This window comes from Dama dama, chromosome 18, assembly GCF_033118175.1.
Source record: "Dama dama isolate Ldn47 chromosome 18, ASM3311817v1, whole genome shotgun sequence".
NCBI lineage: Eukaryota > Metazoa > Chordata > Mammalia > Artiodactyla > Cervidae > Dama > Dama dama.
In genome coordinates this window covers 84,539,248-84,554,502 of record NC_083698.1, presented here as the reverse complement: position 1 = coordinate 84,554,502, position 15,255 = coordinate 84,539,248, and positions in this window count along the sequence as shown.

The following is a 15,255-nucleotide window of genomic DNA, read 5'->3' as shown; positions in this document are numbered from 1 at the left end:
GGAAGGGTTGATGTTTGTTTCAAGATATAAGGAAGAAAAATGGGAGAATGACTGTCAAGTTACTCTTCACTTTCCTCTAAACCAGTGATCTTGACATCAGTTGAGTATTGTATGTATGTATTAGAATCACTTAAAGAGTTTTAAAAATTACTGATGATTGAGTGTCATTCCCCCAAATTCTTGTTTAATTAATTTGAATGACCTGGGCATTAAAACCTCTCAAAGTTCCCCCAAATAATTCTAATGTGCAACTAATTTTAAGAACGACTGATCCAAATAAAGTAAGAAGAAAGATGTAAGGGATGGTTAATAGTTTAAAAGTCTTAAAAAATCCTAATTCAGTTAAATATTTTAGTCTCTCTCCTGTTGGCAAAGACCAGAATTGTTGCTTCTTATGCTCATTTGGGGTTTAAGGCAATGGATAGACCTGCAATAAAAGCAATGTTTCCATGCTTTATCAAACTATCTCTTCAATAATAGCAGTCACTAGATAAACTATTATCTGCAAAGAACTGATGTAGTGTTGTAAAATATTCAAAGATGAATAAGATCTGATCCCCCTTTCAAGTAGCACACAAGCTAATGGAATGTTTGCTACCTCAACCATAGTCAGGTGTTATAAACAATCGGATCTGGAAAAGAGGCTAATGACTTCTTGAAAAGCGCTTATATAGCCCCAAAGTTATGATGGCAAAGCTAAACACACAATTTGAAAAACAGTGCTAGGCCATAGACACATAGTACTGTGACTGATTAGAACTGAGAAAGTGGAGACATGAACATTAGCTGATGAATAGAGCTATGCATTGTTTGCAGACTGAGAAGCTAAGAGTATCTTGTTTCCAAGTACAGAATTTGAGATCTGAAATAGTTGCTTAGAAGTCTTAACATTCTAAGGGATTTATCTGTGAAAGTGCTTCATAGTTGACAATTAGAATTTTTTAAATTGAAATAAAGAGCATAATTACAAACAATCGATTGAATTATTAACAGTTGGTTTTAGGGTTTTAGATTAGCCATAAGCTTGTCAGAGGAGTGTTATCCAGTAAACTCTGGCTCGGTAATTCAGTTTGCATTATTTTTTTATTTGTATCGAAGATATACAGTGTGTGTGCGTGTGTGTTTAAATATACGTTTATGGGCTACAAGTGAGCTTGTGTTGTTATTTAGTCAATAAGTCATGTCTGACTCTTTTGCGGTTTCATGGACTGTAGCCCACAAGGATCCTCTATCTGTGGGATTTCCCAGGCAAGAATACTGGAGTGGGTTGCCATTTCCTTCTTGAGGGGATCTTCCTGACCCAGGAAATGAACACAGGTCTCCTGCATTGGCAGGTGGAGTCTTTACCACTGAGTCTACCACGAAGGCAGTAACACTATACATAGGGGGAATTACTGCAGAAAACTCCATAGGTTTTCCTCCACTCAAATCTACCTTGTGTGGTGTTGGCAAGCTTTCCAGGCACTGTCAGAGCACATTTGACCTTGGAATTAGAATATTCCAACATTCCCAATGGACATGGAATAATAGACTGGTTCAAACTTGCGAAAGGAATATGTCAAGGCTGTATATTGTCACCCTGCTTATTTAACGTACATGCAGAATACATCAAGTGAAATGCCAGGCTGAGTGAATCACAAACTGGAATCAAGATTGCCAAGAGAAATATCAACAACTTCAGATATGCAGGTGGCACCACCCTAATGGCAGATAGTGAAAAAGAAACAAAGATCTTCTTGATGAAAGTGAAAGAGGAGAGTGAAAAAAACTGAGTTAAAATTCAACATTCAAAAACTAAGATCATAGCATCTGGTCCCATATTTCATGGTAAATAGAAGGGCAAATAGTGGAAGCAGTGGCAGATTTTATTTTCTTGGGCTCCAAAATCACTCCAGACAGTGACTGCAGCCATGAAAGTAAAAGACACTTGCACCTTAGAAGAAAAGCTATGACAAACCTTGACCACGTATTAAAAAGCATAGCCATCACTTTGCCAACAAATGTATGTATAGTCAAAGCTGTGGTTTTTCCAGTAGTCATGTAGAGATGTAAGACTTGGACCGTAAAGAAGGCTGAGTACCAAAGAACTGATGCTTTTGAACTGTGGTGTTGGAGAAGACTCTTGAGAGTCCCTTGGACTACAAGGAAATCAAACCAGTCAATCCTAAAGGAAATCAACCCCAAATATTCATTGGAAGGACTGATGCTGAAGCTGAAGCTCCAATAATGTGGCCACCTGATGGGAAGAGTTGACTCATTGGAAAAGACCCTGATACTGGGAAATATTGAGGGCAGGAGAAGAAGGGGATGACAGAGGTTGAGACGGCTGGATGACATCATCAACTCAATGGACATGAATTTGAGCAAACTCCAGGAGATGGTGAAGGACAGGGAAGCATGGCATGCTATAGTGCATGGGGTCACAAAGAGTCGGACACAACTGAGTGACTGAACAACAAATCAAGGTTTGTTGATTCAACAGTGATAAAGTATGTTGGCAGTTTATGCATTTGATATGACGTGATGAATATGATACTTTATTTTGTGGCTTCCTCCCCCCGACCCATGGCCCAGTCTGATTAAGAGAAGACATCAGAGAAATCCCAGAGGAGGGACATTCTACTATGGATCCTCTTCCACCACGTACAACTTCCACAGTTCTGTTTTCCCCATCAGCACCTAGAAACTCAGAGAAGAAAGTAATGCTGAAACCCAATCCTTGTCTCTCTTTGGTAATTAAAACGTGAAGGATGCATGCCACGTCGTCTCATGATGTTGCATTCCCTGTTATACACATTTCTGGTGGGGGTGGAGACAGGCAATGAGTTTCCAGCTCCTGCTGTAACCATACTTTCCAGTTTGGGATAAAGTGACAGAAGAGTTGACCATCAGCCAGCGAAAGAGATCCAAACTCCCAAAGGAAGTTTATCAATATAAAAATAATCATTTTCTATTTAAGTCTGGAGCCTTACAGCTGAGCACATGATGCCAAATTACCCTAGTTATATGGCTATATTTGAGCGTGGAAATATCATAGGAAAACCTCAGAAGTCATTTTCCCTCAAGACTTGATCAATATCAATTTGGTTACAGTGTATATGTTCTCCTAAGTCTGAATGCTTTCTATTTCTATTTTAATGCTGTATGTTGCTGGGAATAAAGCTTGTATTCTTCCTTCTCCTGGATTACTGTCTTTTTGCAGGAGCCTACTTTATATGATTAATTTGTGATATTCCTTATGAAAAGTGAGACTTATCATTAGTCTTCTCATAGACTCCTTTGATCAGTCTCACCCCACCCACACATTTCAAGGGTTACAACTAAAAAGTTATTTTTGAATTCATAAGTCATGTATAATGCTAGTGGAATTTTATTATCCAAATATAGTAAACCACAGACTGAATTTAAACACTAAAATCATTTTTTAGTCACATTTGTACTTTCTAATGTGCATATATATATATATATAAAACTTGTAAATATACTTTGTCTTTAAATAGTTACTACTTCTCTCTCTCTAAATGGATTTACTATTAATCACTTAGAGACATTAATGATAAAATGTTTCAGCATTTTTCATGTGATTCTTGAGATATTTGGATGCCTGATAGAATTAATTTATTTAGAGATTATTGGACATTTTACACTGCCATCTAGTGATGTGTAAACTCAGATAAGCTGAAGTTTGGGTGAAGTTGAGGAATTTGCCGAGCCCATCTAAAAACCCTGCCCTCCCATTGCCAGCCCTTTCTGATAGTTTAGAGAAACACTCGTTTTAGGAACTCTTAGTTTTAATCTCAGTTTCTTCATTTTTTATAATTCACACTGCAAACTTCAGGGGAATGTCAACTTACCTTTGAAAACTGGAGGAGGAGATGGCAACCCACTCCAGTATTCTTGCCTGGAGAATCCCCATGAAGTGCCTGGTGGGCAACAGTCCAAGGAGTTGCTAAGAGTCAGACAAGACTGAGCGATTGAGCACCTACCAGTAACAACCTTTGAAAAAGACGCAGTTTCAGTTCAATGCAGCATTCCTCTGATGGGTGTACTTGTGACAATGCTTACCATTTATTGAATGCTTACCATTTGTCAGGCACTGCTCTAAGTTCTTTCCAGGTCCTAACTCATTTAGTCCTAACCAGCCTTAGGAGGCAGTTACCATTTTGTCCTTCTTTAACGCAAAGTCCCATAGGAAATGACTGAACTGCTATTTAAATCCAGTCAAGCTGGTTTCAGAGTCCATATGTCTAACCAGACAAACATTCCAGAAAAGAATTAATACTGTCTCCACTGTCTCTCTCCTACATACATGTTCACAGATACTGACCTCTGACTGCCTAGAGTCACCTTGCTGTGGAATCTTACCTTGGTTTTTCTTTCTACATGCAGTTAGTAAAAGTCAGGAGTTTATTTCTGTCTTGCCATACTAATATTAGGAATTTGAGCTCTAACCTTAAAACTGAAAAGCAAGCTCTAGATAGAGCGCAGGGAACTCTATTCAGTACTCTGTAATGAGCTCTATGGGAATAGAAACTAAAAAAGAGTGGATATATGTATGTGTATAACTGATTCACTTGTTGTACAGTAGAAATTAACACAACATTGCAAATCAACTATACTCCAATAAAAAATAATTAGAAAAACACTACATAAAGGCAACACAAGTTTTTCTTTTCTTTTTCACCAAGAGAATACAAAATAAGAATGAGATAGAGTTGATTCCAGCAGGGCAGTGCAGGATATGCCTACTTAATTGTTGTTTATAAGAAAAATCATGTGAGTTAGCCAAGTGATTAATTCTGTAAGAAAAAGTGGCAGAAAATTGCATCTTTCACAGAAAGTCGAGGCAATGTTAACAATTAGTCAGCATTGCTTTCTCCACTAGGTGATTGTCTACAATTCAGGGAGTTGTGGGAAGAATGTGGGGTGTGTTGGGGCAGGGGAGGAGAGCAGATGATAGCAGAGCAGCAGCATGTTTTGTGATGGGGGGACTGTGCATATGCTTGTGTGGGGAGTGGATGTGGGAAGAGGAGACACCCTTGTGCCAAACAGAATAGAACTCTGTCATGGACCCAAATAGATAATTACAAAATGAACAATGTTTTGCAAATAGAACATATTCTCTTGTATTTCAGAGCATACAGAGTGTCCTAAGAATTTAAGAAATAAAAGATTTCCTTGAAACTATAGGGTTTGAGCTGAGGTTTGAAGGATTATTATTGTTCTGTTGAGTTCTGTATTTCTAAACGCTGTCCCAACATTTTCACAGCTCTCTCACTCCTCCCTTTCCAAACATCTACATAACAAATGACACAGTAGAATGGAAAAATATCCATGATTCTCTAACACAGGGAGATGATGGTTTACTTAAAACAGTCAACCACTTATGGTTCCTTTACTGACTCTTGTTTAATCACTAAGTGAAAGTCGCTCAGTCGCGTCTGACTCTTTGAGACCCCAGGGGCTGTACAGTCCATGGAATTCTCCAGGTCAGAGAATTCTCCAGGCGTGGGTAGCTGTTCTCTTCTCCAGGGGATCTTCCCAACCCAGGGATCAAACCCAGGTCTCCTGCATTGCAGGAGATTCTTTACCAGCTGACCCAGCATGGAAGCCCAAGAATATTGGAATGGGTAGCCTATCCCTTCTCCAGGGGAATTTCCTGACCTGGAAATTGAACCAGGTCTGCTGCATTGAAGGCAGATTCTTTACCAGCTGAGCTACCAGGGAAACATTTAGTCACTAAGTGGCGTCCAACTCTTTGTGACTCTATGGACTGTAGCCCACCCGGCTCCTCTGCCCATGGAATTTTCCAGGCAAGAATACTGGAGTGGGTTGACATTTCCTTCTTCATTCTTAGGCATCTGTTAATTATACAAGCGGTATATTTTGAAATGTCTAATTAAGAAAACTTTATGAAAAGGTATTCTGTGGGGACAACAGTCCTGTCCCTAGTAATGGCCTTGCCCTCTTCAGGAAAAATATTCTGTTGAGTTATTTCTTCAGGTTATTTGATACCTAACTTCAATCCCAGATCCCTAGTCATGACCCTTCTGTTTTGGTCATGTCACCAAGATTTTGAAGCTTCATATAAGTACAGCCAGAAAAATTACAAGCAAGATATATAAAAAATGAGCCTGGCTAGGATTTAATGTTTTTGAAACACTTCACTTTGCTCAGCACTCTCCCCTGTGATTCCAAAGTATTTTCATTCAACCTGGCCATGTCAGGATGCATCAGCCATTGTCTGAATACTGAGGATATGAAGATAAGTAAGACATGTTTAATTAATGTCTGCTGAATTAATGTCTTCTTGAGCTTAAGCTTTCAGACAATGTCCTTTTGACCATTCCTCAGAATTTAAGAGCTGCCAGTCTATTGGGCAGTTAGTTAACTTCCATTACCTACTAAAAACACCCCTGAACTCTAATACATATGTTAGCCCCAAGAAGGCTTTTATGTTTCCCTTCCAGGGAAACCATGTTCTTGAATTACCCTCAGGAACATCTCCAGCCTCTACCTACAGTTCATAGAATCATTTCGAATCATTTCAGGAGCTCTGGTTGGTCCTTTGAAGTCACAGCTCTTGCCAGAGATGGTTCATAAAAAGTGCCCTGACTTGGAAATAAGTCATATTCATCTACATTGAAAGACAAGGCGTGGGTTCCCAAGTTCTAAGAATTTCCCTGTGGCATGTAAGACACTGAGGTGGGAGATGAATTCACTGATACTTCTGGACTACAAATACGCATCTGTGAGTTGTTTATGAAGGCAATTTTATCCCCAAGTAGTGAAAGCTTGCCCTTATCTCACTTCCTAAAGAGACTTCGATAGACCCAACAAGGTGGATGTGAAGGAGAAAATCTGGAGTGATCATCCTGGGATAAAATGGAATTTAGAGAATTAAACAGGGCTGATACATGGAAAAAACATCAAGAAATGTTTCTCAGGAAAAGCTGCTGAGAAAGGCCAAGTCTATTTCTTGCCTTAACCCAGTGAAGTCCAGCAATGATGATTATAAAAAATGTTGGAAAGGTTTCTGGTGAACTTGTAACTTGCCTTTACTTATTATTTTGTTTCCTTCTACTCCTACTACTCAAAAAATAACAACATATTTTATAACAGAAAATCTGTTTGCTTGCTTAGAGAATGGAGAAGGATGCAAAAAATGGTAAACCCCCCAATACCACAAGCTCAAGGTCCAGTTTGAAGAAATTTTAATCAAAACAAGAAGAAACAGGAGGAGATCTTCTACTCAAGATTGTATATAGACAGAGCAAGCTCCTGGCTCAGAAGTGATTTTAGGAAATATAGGTGAGTGGGATCTGTGGCTGATTGTATTCATCATGTCTTTTCATTCTGTATTTTTGATGCTTTGTCATCTTGGGGCCTCACTGACTCTGGAGAGACCGCCCCTGCAAGGACTAGGTATTCCTACAGATAGAAAAAGACTTGCCTGCAAGTGTACCATTAAGATGCAAACCAACCAATCCAGTGCCAGTACCCCAAACCACCGCCTTCATCTACCTCTTACACTTTGCACCACTCTCCCCCTTCCCGACTGACTCTTGACCAGGTTCCAGACCACTAGGAATAGCTCTGTGTCCCCAAACCTATCGAAATGCTTCAAGTTAGCCAGTCCTAAACCTTATCACCTTGCCTTGCCCACACTTTCCCACAAAAACCACAATGAAGGCTCTTTTCCACATTTTCTGCTCACTTCCTCTGCCTCTTGATTAACCTTGCTGTTTCCTCATGTACCCCTCTCCCCGACCTCCATGGAGCACCATGACTCTGTACAACATTAATAGACAGAAAACTCAATTAAGTGGAGTCGGGAGACAAGAAGGGGGAGCCCTCATACCCTACAAAGACAGCAGGGACCAACAAGAACAAAGACTGCTTTTCTGGAAATGACTCAGCCAATGAAAACAAAGTACATTAACACATATATGGGGACTATAGAAAACTGGTACAGATGAACGTATTTGTAGGGCAGGAATAGAGACACAGATGCAGAGAATGGACTTGTGAACACTGGGGTGGGGAAGCGAGGAGGATGGACTGAGAGATTGGTACTGACACATGTGCACTGCAACGTGTGAAACATAGCTAGTGGGAACCTGCTGCATAGCGCAGGGAACTCAGCTCAGTGCTCTGTGGTGGCCTAGAGGGGTGGGATGGGGCAGGGGCCGGTCCAAGGAGGAGGGGATACATGCACACATGTGGGGCTGATTCACATTTTTGTACAACAGAAACTAACACAACATTGTAAAGCAACCATACCCCAATTTTTAAAAAAGCAAAGAAATACCGTGGACTCTGTTTACTAGAGCCCTCCCAACTCCCTTTTCCTCCCTACAAAGCATTCTCCTCTCCTTGCTGTGTGGAGACTCACACACGGCCTGCCATAGTTGCGGACCTTGAATTGCATTTCTCTGCTGATCCCAAATAAACCCATTTTTTTTCTGGGGGAAGACCTGACGGTCTATTTGTTTCAGGTCAGCATCCCCTTCTCTTGGGATCTGTGAGTATAACAAACTACCTTTTCAATGGCAATTGTATTCTGATCTGTTTGCATCACCAAAAGTAAATAAATATAAAATCCACACTCTAGAACAGTGATTTCAAAGCAAGCTCTCTTCCCTATGTCCTCCTTCGAGAAGGAGGGTAAGACTCATTATTCCAAATGAGGCCTGTTTTCTCCTTTCCATTTTGGAAACAAAGAATGACAGATTTTTTTCAAAACAGGTTTAAGATTGCTTTTGTTTAAGAATATTTCTTTGATTCATCAAGATTTTTTTGTATAGTCACTTGATAATATTTTAGGTATAATAAGTCATATTTACTCAAACCCTTGACATATTTAGTATTATATAGATGAGGCTCGTCACCATTTCCTGACCCTTTCCCTTTCTTTTGTTTGCAGGTAGGGCCATTTGAATTCCATGTGTGTGTGAGACTGTTCTAAGATGTGGTGGGGGTGATTTAGTTGCTAAGTCGTGTCCAACTCTTGCAACCTCATGGACTGTATCTCACCAGGCTCCTCCATCCATGGGATTTCCCAGGCAAGGATACTGGAATGGGTTGCCATTTCCTTTTCCAGGGTACCTTCTCAACCCAGGGATCAAATCCACGTCTCTTGTGTCTCCTGCATTATAGGCAGATTCTTTACCACTGAGACACCAGGGAAGCTCCCAGATGTGGAAATGAGCCTAATTTTAATTAAGAGATACTTCAGTTTCACTAATTCAATACCTGGTTGGTGCAGAAGGCAGTCATCCTTGCCCCTAGTAGCACTCCCCCGTTCTACATCCAACTCTGGCATCCATTTTAATCCCGAGTCCTTCCCCAGTTCTGAAAAGTGGCCTAACAAGAAGAAATTTAATTAGTCAAATTTAAAAGGGATGAATAAAATTAAAACAAGTGAAAATATACAACAACTTAGATCCAAAGTTTGCTGAGTAATGCACAACAGTCTAGAGTGTGTAAGGCATGAGAAGCTGTTAGGATTATGAGGGCTGTGGGTTAAATGAAAAGCAGAAAGATGCTTGTACTGAAGAGGATCCATTAAAAATTTTAAAAACAAAACTGTTTTTAAAAAAGAGATCCAAATAATGAGAGGAACAAGGAGCACCGAGTTACAGATTCCTCAGACCTAGGAATCCTGAGAACACTGAAAAGAAAAAAAAGGTGACTCCAGGGGAAAAAAAAAAAAAATATATATATATATATATATATGTGTGTGTGTGTGTGTATATACACACACACACACACATATATATAAGCAAGAACTGCTTTTTTTGTGAAAGAAAAGCTTATTAGGAGTCTAAGTGCCTAGAATGAAAGGATTAGAATTCTACCCTTACAGTTTCTAAAATATTTTTGTTGCTAAGATTGCTGGATGTAACATAGGATGAGTAGAGAGGAATGAACAGGCATCAACAACGGGCAATGTCTCAAGGGTATGTGTTTGATGAATTCTTAGTTTCAGTCTTAAGATGGAAGGGAGAAGAGAAGTGATTGAACTGATTTGAGTATTTGAATTATGTATACGGATATTTAAAATCTCACAGTAGAAGACTTGTGTAGAATTCTAAGTTGACCTGAAAAACTGATATTAAAATTGCTCAAGTGTAAAGGTAGGAATTGAAGGTCCACAATGGAGAAGTGAAATAAAGGAAACAACTCAGGAAATGTCTAAGGGTTGTTCGTCTGGAGTTTTGCTGAGAGTTGAGTTTTGCTGATGTTGGAACTCTTGTTCCTGGTGGACTTGATTTCCTTATATAGCAGATCTACCAGATATGTGTAGTATATCAGCTGCTCTAGAGTGACAGAGGCCAGATGGACGGTTTCCAAAAGAGTCTGAGACAGCTGTTGAGATCACTGAACCTACGAGGCAGGAAGGGAGGAAGACACTGGCAGGGCTGAGGTCAAGGTTGTAGCACCAGGGCTTTCATGGGGCAGCCTGCCTGGTCCCAGAGCCCCGCTTTACTTCTTTTTAGAGATGTGTATGTGTGTGTGTGTGTGTGTGTAGAAATGAAAGCAAGTGAGATTTTAAGCCAAGTCTCACTCTTAAAAAAACTATATATATATATATATATATATATATATATATATATAACCCTCAAAATTTTCCTTTTTTATATTGCTACTGCTACTGCTAAGTCACTTCAGTCGTGTCCGACTCTGTGCGACCCCATCCCTGGGATTCTCCAGGCAAGAACACTGGAGTGGGTTGCCATTTCCTTCTCCAGTGCATAAAAGTGAAAAGTGAAAGTGAAGTTGCTCAGTCATGTCTGACTTTTCGCGACCCCATGGACTGCAGCCTATCAGGCTCCTCCATACATGGGATATTACAGGTAGAGTATTTGTTATGAGAAGCATATTTATCAAAGCTCTGTGTTTTTTATAAAGGCTATTGTGTTCCCATGTTATAGAAAATACTCTCTGCATAGTAAATAATGTCCTTGAATGAATAAACTGTACTTTCCACATAGATGAAAGTGATACTAGTCAAAAAAAAAAAACCTTTTAGAAAAAACTATAAATCTTTAAGATGAATTTTCTGTTCTGTGATAAGATAAATTATTGTTTTAAAGGGGTTTGGCTTTGTTGGTTGAATTGACTCTTAGTGAGTGACTGAAAAGTTTTCATATCTATTATTTCATTGCATTATATAGACACAGGCAACTATTTGAATAATTATAAGTATAGTAGTTACATACATAGGAATTGACTATAGTGTGATCTGCTGACATTATTTTTGGTAAAATGGTGACAAAAACTGAAATGAACTTTTTTGTCCAACCTAGCAAATTTTGGGTTTGATGAACGTTGCTATATCCGCATGTAGCGGTAGTCATGCAAAAGCATTCTCAAAAGTCTTCAGCACACCACATTCAGAAATAAACTGTTTTCCTCTTTCCATGATGGCACAATGGGTTTGAGTTCTGCTTTGCGTGATCATCAGTGGTGACCCGGAGACCATATTCCATTCACTGAGCAAAGTCTATTGCCCATGTCTACAATTTGCTTCATTAATACTCTGGAAGACTTGTAGGACAACTCATGGTATCTGTTTGGAAAAAATGAGATCTTGTGCACATTCATCATATTAGTTATGGTATGATTTATTTTCTCCAGCATTCACATTGACATGTTACCAATTTCATGTAAAAAATACAAAATTGCCTTTCTAAGATTTATGTTCATTTTAATAAGCCAATGTACATATTGATTCTTAATATTTTATAGCTTTTATTTGATATCTAGGGAAGGTTATTCTATTTCTTTGAATAATGTTGTAGGATTATTATCCCTCTGGAATTTCTATATTCAGATATATGTTTGGACATTCATTCAGTTTAGATCATACTTATATGCAGTATGGACATATAAGCTGAAAAATTAAGACATGCAAGAGCTTAAACTTACAAAGTATAGTCAAAATGGAGTAAATCAACCAATGGCACATAATTCAAACCTTTCAGTTCTTTATTATCTGGGTGAAACTTACCAATAAGGCATTAATTAGCCATATGTTACTTCAAAAAATATTTCCTCAATCATGTGGCAACACCCTAATTATAGGAAATGATAAGGGCCATTTAATACTTGCAAATTGCCCATAGCCAGGGGAATTAGAGGGTAGACTGAACTGTAACACCTTGCTATAAAAGATGGGCCAGCTGCAGAGAGATTTATCATCCTGTCCTATTTCAGTCTTTGCCAAGTATAAGCCCACCTCACTCCATTACCTATGGACATACGCAAAAAAAAAAAAAAAAAAAAAACAAACTATTTCTTATATAGTCTGACAGCAAACCCATATTAATATGCTAAGAAACTAAACAGTAAAAGCCTATGGTTAAATTGTGTGGAAAATGTTCCCAGTTAAATGCTTGTGTGCTGTGACTAGATCCATATAGACTGAAGCAGAGAGAAAGAAAACAGAGATTTCATACACTAACATTGCTACAGTCTCCCCAAAGACAAGCATCTGTAAGGTAGAATTTAACAACAATAAAAAGTCAAAAAATGGCTTTCTAAGAACCGTCTTGCCAACAAATCTGACAGAAACTTTGTTTTTTAGTGTGATTATAAATTTAACATGAAGCATAAAAATTTCAGGAAGGTTCTTAAGAGCTGACGTCTGTGGATGATGTGCTAAGATCTCTTATTCTCTCTCCTGTGCTGACGAGTGGGTTTTCTTTCTGTCTGGAATATGTGATAGGAGCTCAGGCACAAATAACTCAAGTGGTATCTGCTATGAGGGAGGCTGATGAACGGATGGGCACCTTCAGAAAGATTTTTTCCCTAAAGTTATAGAGGCTTGTATAGCCTTTTCCTTGGCATAATTATATCAATGAAGAACAAAATTCATATTAATATTGGCAGAAGACAACAATAATGGGATACTCTAATTAAGAAATCAAGGAAGATAGTATGCCTTGATAACTGTTATTGATTTCCTTTAATCTACTAGAATAATTAAGTTCCTTGAGTTCAAGGCTTATGTTTCTTTAACTTTGGATCTTCTGGAGACCAAAATAGAATGCTTTATTTGATTGTGTCCTATATATATGTATTTATCTGAGCTTCCCTGGTGGCCCAGATGGTAAAGAACCTGCCTGCAATGTGGGAGACCCAGGTTTGATCCCTGGGTTGGAAAAATCCCCTGGAGAAAGGAATGGCACCTCACTCCAGTATTCTTGCCTGGAGAATCCCATTGACTGTGGAGCCTGGTGGGCTATAGTCCATAGGGTCTCAACAAGTTGGACATGACTGAGCCACTAACATTTCATTTCATTTATATATACTTAGCAAATTGTAATGTATTAAAATTTCATGATTTTTGGATTTTGAAGAATTGTACCAGAAAGGCCAATTCAATCAAATATTTACATGTTAAAATTTCTGTTTAAAGTATCAAAAAACATTTTTCACAAATATTGTTGCTTATTTTTCTATTGAAAGAAATAAATGCAGATTTGAGATTTTAAGGGTTGAAAGTGTCCCCAGGTTTTGGAACTTTCAAATTGTTATATTAGGTACAATCTTGGTATTCCCTGGAGCTATCTCCGAGAAAGTACCAGAAGTTCCTACTTCTGCTGTAACCAGAGCAGCTGCACTTTTATCTGTTTTACATAATGTAAAATCCTGTTTGAAAATATATGAAAACCTTGTCTAAAACATACACCTCTGAGAATTTCGTTCATATAATTTGAGACAAGACCAGTAGCAGCTTTTAAGTGGCTTATGCCTATACTTAAAAAATTTAATTGCTGTAATTGTTTTTGTAGTTGTATGTATTTCTTACAACTTCTTCCACTGACAAACTTTTGTTAGGGTTACTGGTAAGCATTGTTGCCATTCAGCTGTACTATTTCTATATATAAGAATTTTCTGTCAGTGTCCTATTTGATTGGACAACGCTCAAGCTAAAGCAGTTGGTAAATAGTTTAATATAATCACTGCTGCTATGGACCATATGATAAATAAATTTAATAAACTTTTTTATACTTGTAGATATGCTGATGCAATGGGCAATAAGAAAAAGTAAGAAGAAGGATGTGAAATAGTGATAAAAGTTAAAAATTAGATTTCAGATTAGAGCTCATATCAGTCCCTTGAGGGAAATCTCATCTGGTCAAAATCAAGTTCACTATTCCAGTAGCAGACTATTTTCTCCAAATAACAGAGATTTTGATTTATCATAAGGGTTGAACATTTCAGAAACAGCTGCTGTTTAAAATATATATAATGGGGGTATCATTTTTATGTCACTGAAAAGGAATACCTCTCTCTAAAGCCAGTGGTAGATTCCACTACATTGTCAGCCTGAAGTATTTAGTCTCCATAGGAACAAGGTGGGAATGGGGTGGTTGGAAAGGAATTACCTATGAATATGTAGTAAATACATACAGTTTGTAAGTATGTAGAAGATATCAAGGCAGATCTTTGATGGTTCCAACTTATTAATATTGGTGAACAACGATTCTCCAGTTTCAAAGAGACCAGCGAAACCAAGACTAGTGCTTGAATTGTATGAAGTAGGAAAAACCTGCTTGAGGGATGATCTCGAGGGAGGTTAGTAAATAAATATAATATTATTGTGGAATTGTATAGACTTTTCATAAACATTGTCTTATATTTTTCACATTCTTTGTAATCAAAAGGGCTACCATTTTTCTTGATTGGTGAAAAACAATGATTTCAAAAAGTTAGTTATATTGTCTCATGTCATATAGTTACTACATGGTGAAGTAGAGATTCAAATTCAAAACCTCTTATTCTAAGTTTAGTGCTAGCTTCATGTCATTATTATACTTTCATACCATCCTAGGTGCAGAAGAAGATCTCACTGATTGATCTCTGTAATTAAACTGTTACTTGCTTTCCTTTATAAAGAGGAAAACAGCCTTTAATATAAAATGGGCTTCTTACTGGCTTTAGGTAGTTATGCAAGCTATACAAGGTGCTTTCCTGGTGGCTCAGTGGTAAAGAATCTGCCTGCAATGCAGGAGGCTCAGGAGCCGCCGATTTGTTCCCTGGGTTGGGAAGATCCCCTGGAGGAGAGTATGGTGACCCACTCCAGTATTCTCGCCTGGAGAATCCCAGGAACAGAGGAGCCTGATGAACTAAAGTCTATGGGGCCGCAAAGAGTCGGACACAACTGAAGGGACAACAAGCTCGCAAGCTATACAGATAATAAAAATTGCATTCCCTTCAGCTGGATCCTCTGTGGTGACCTAG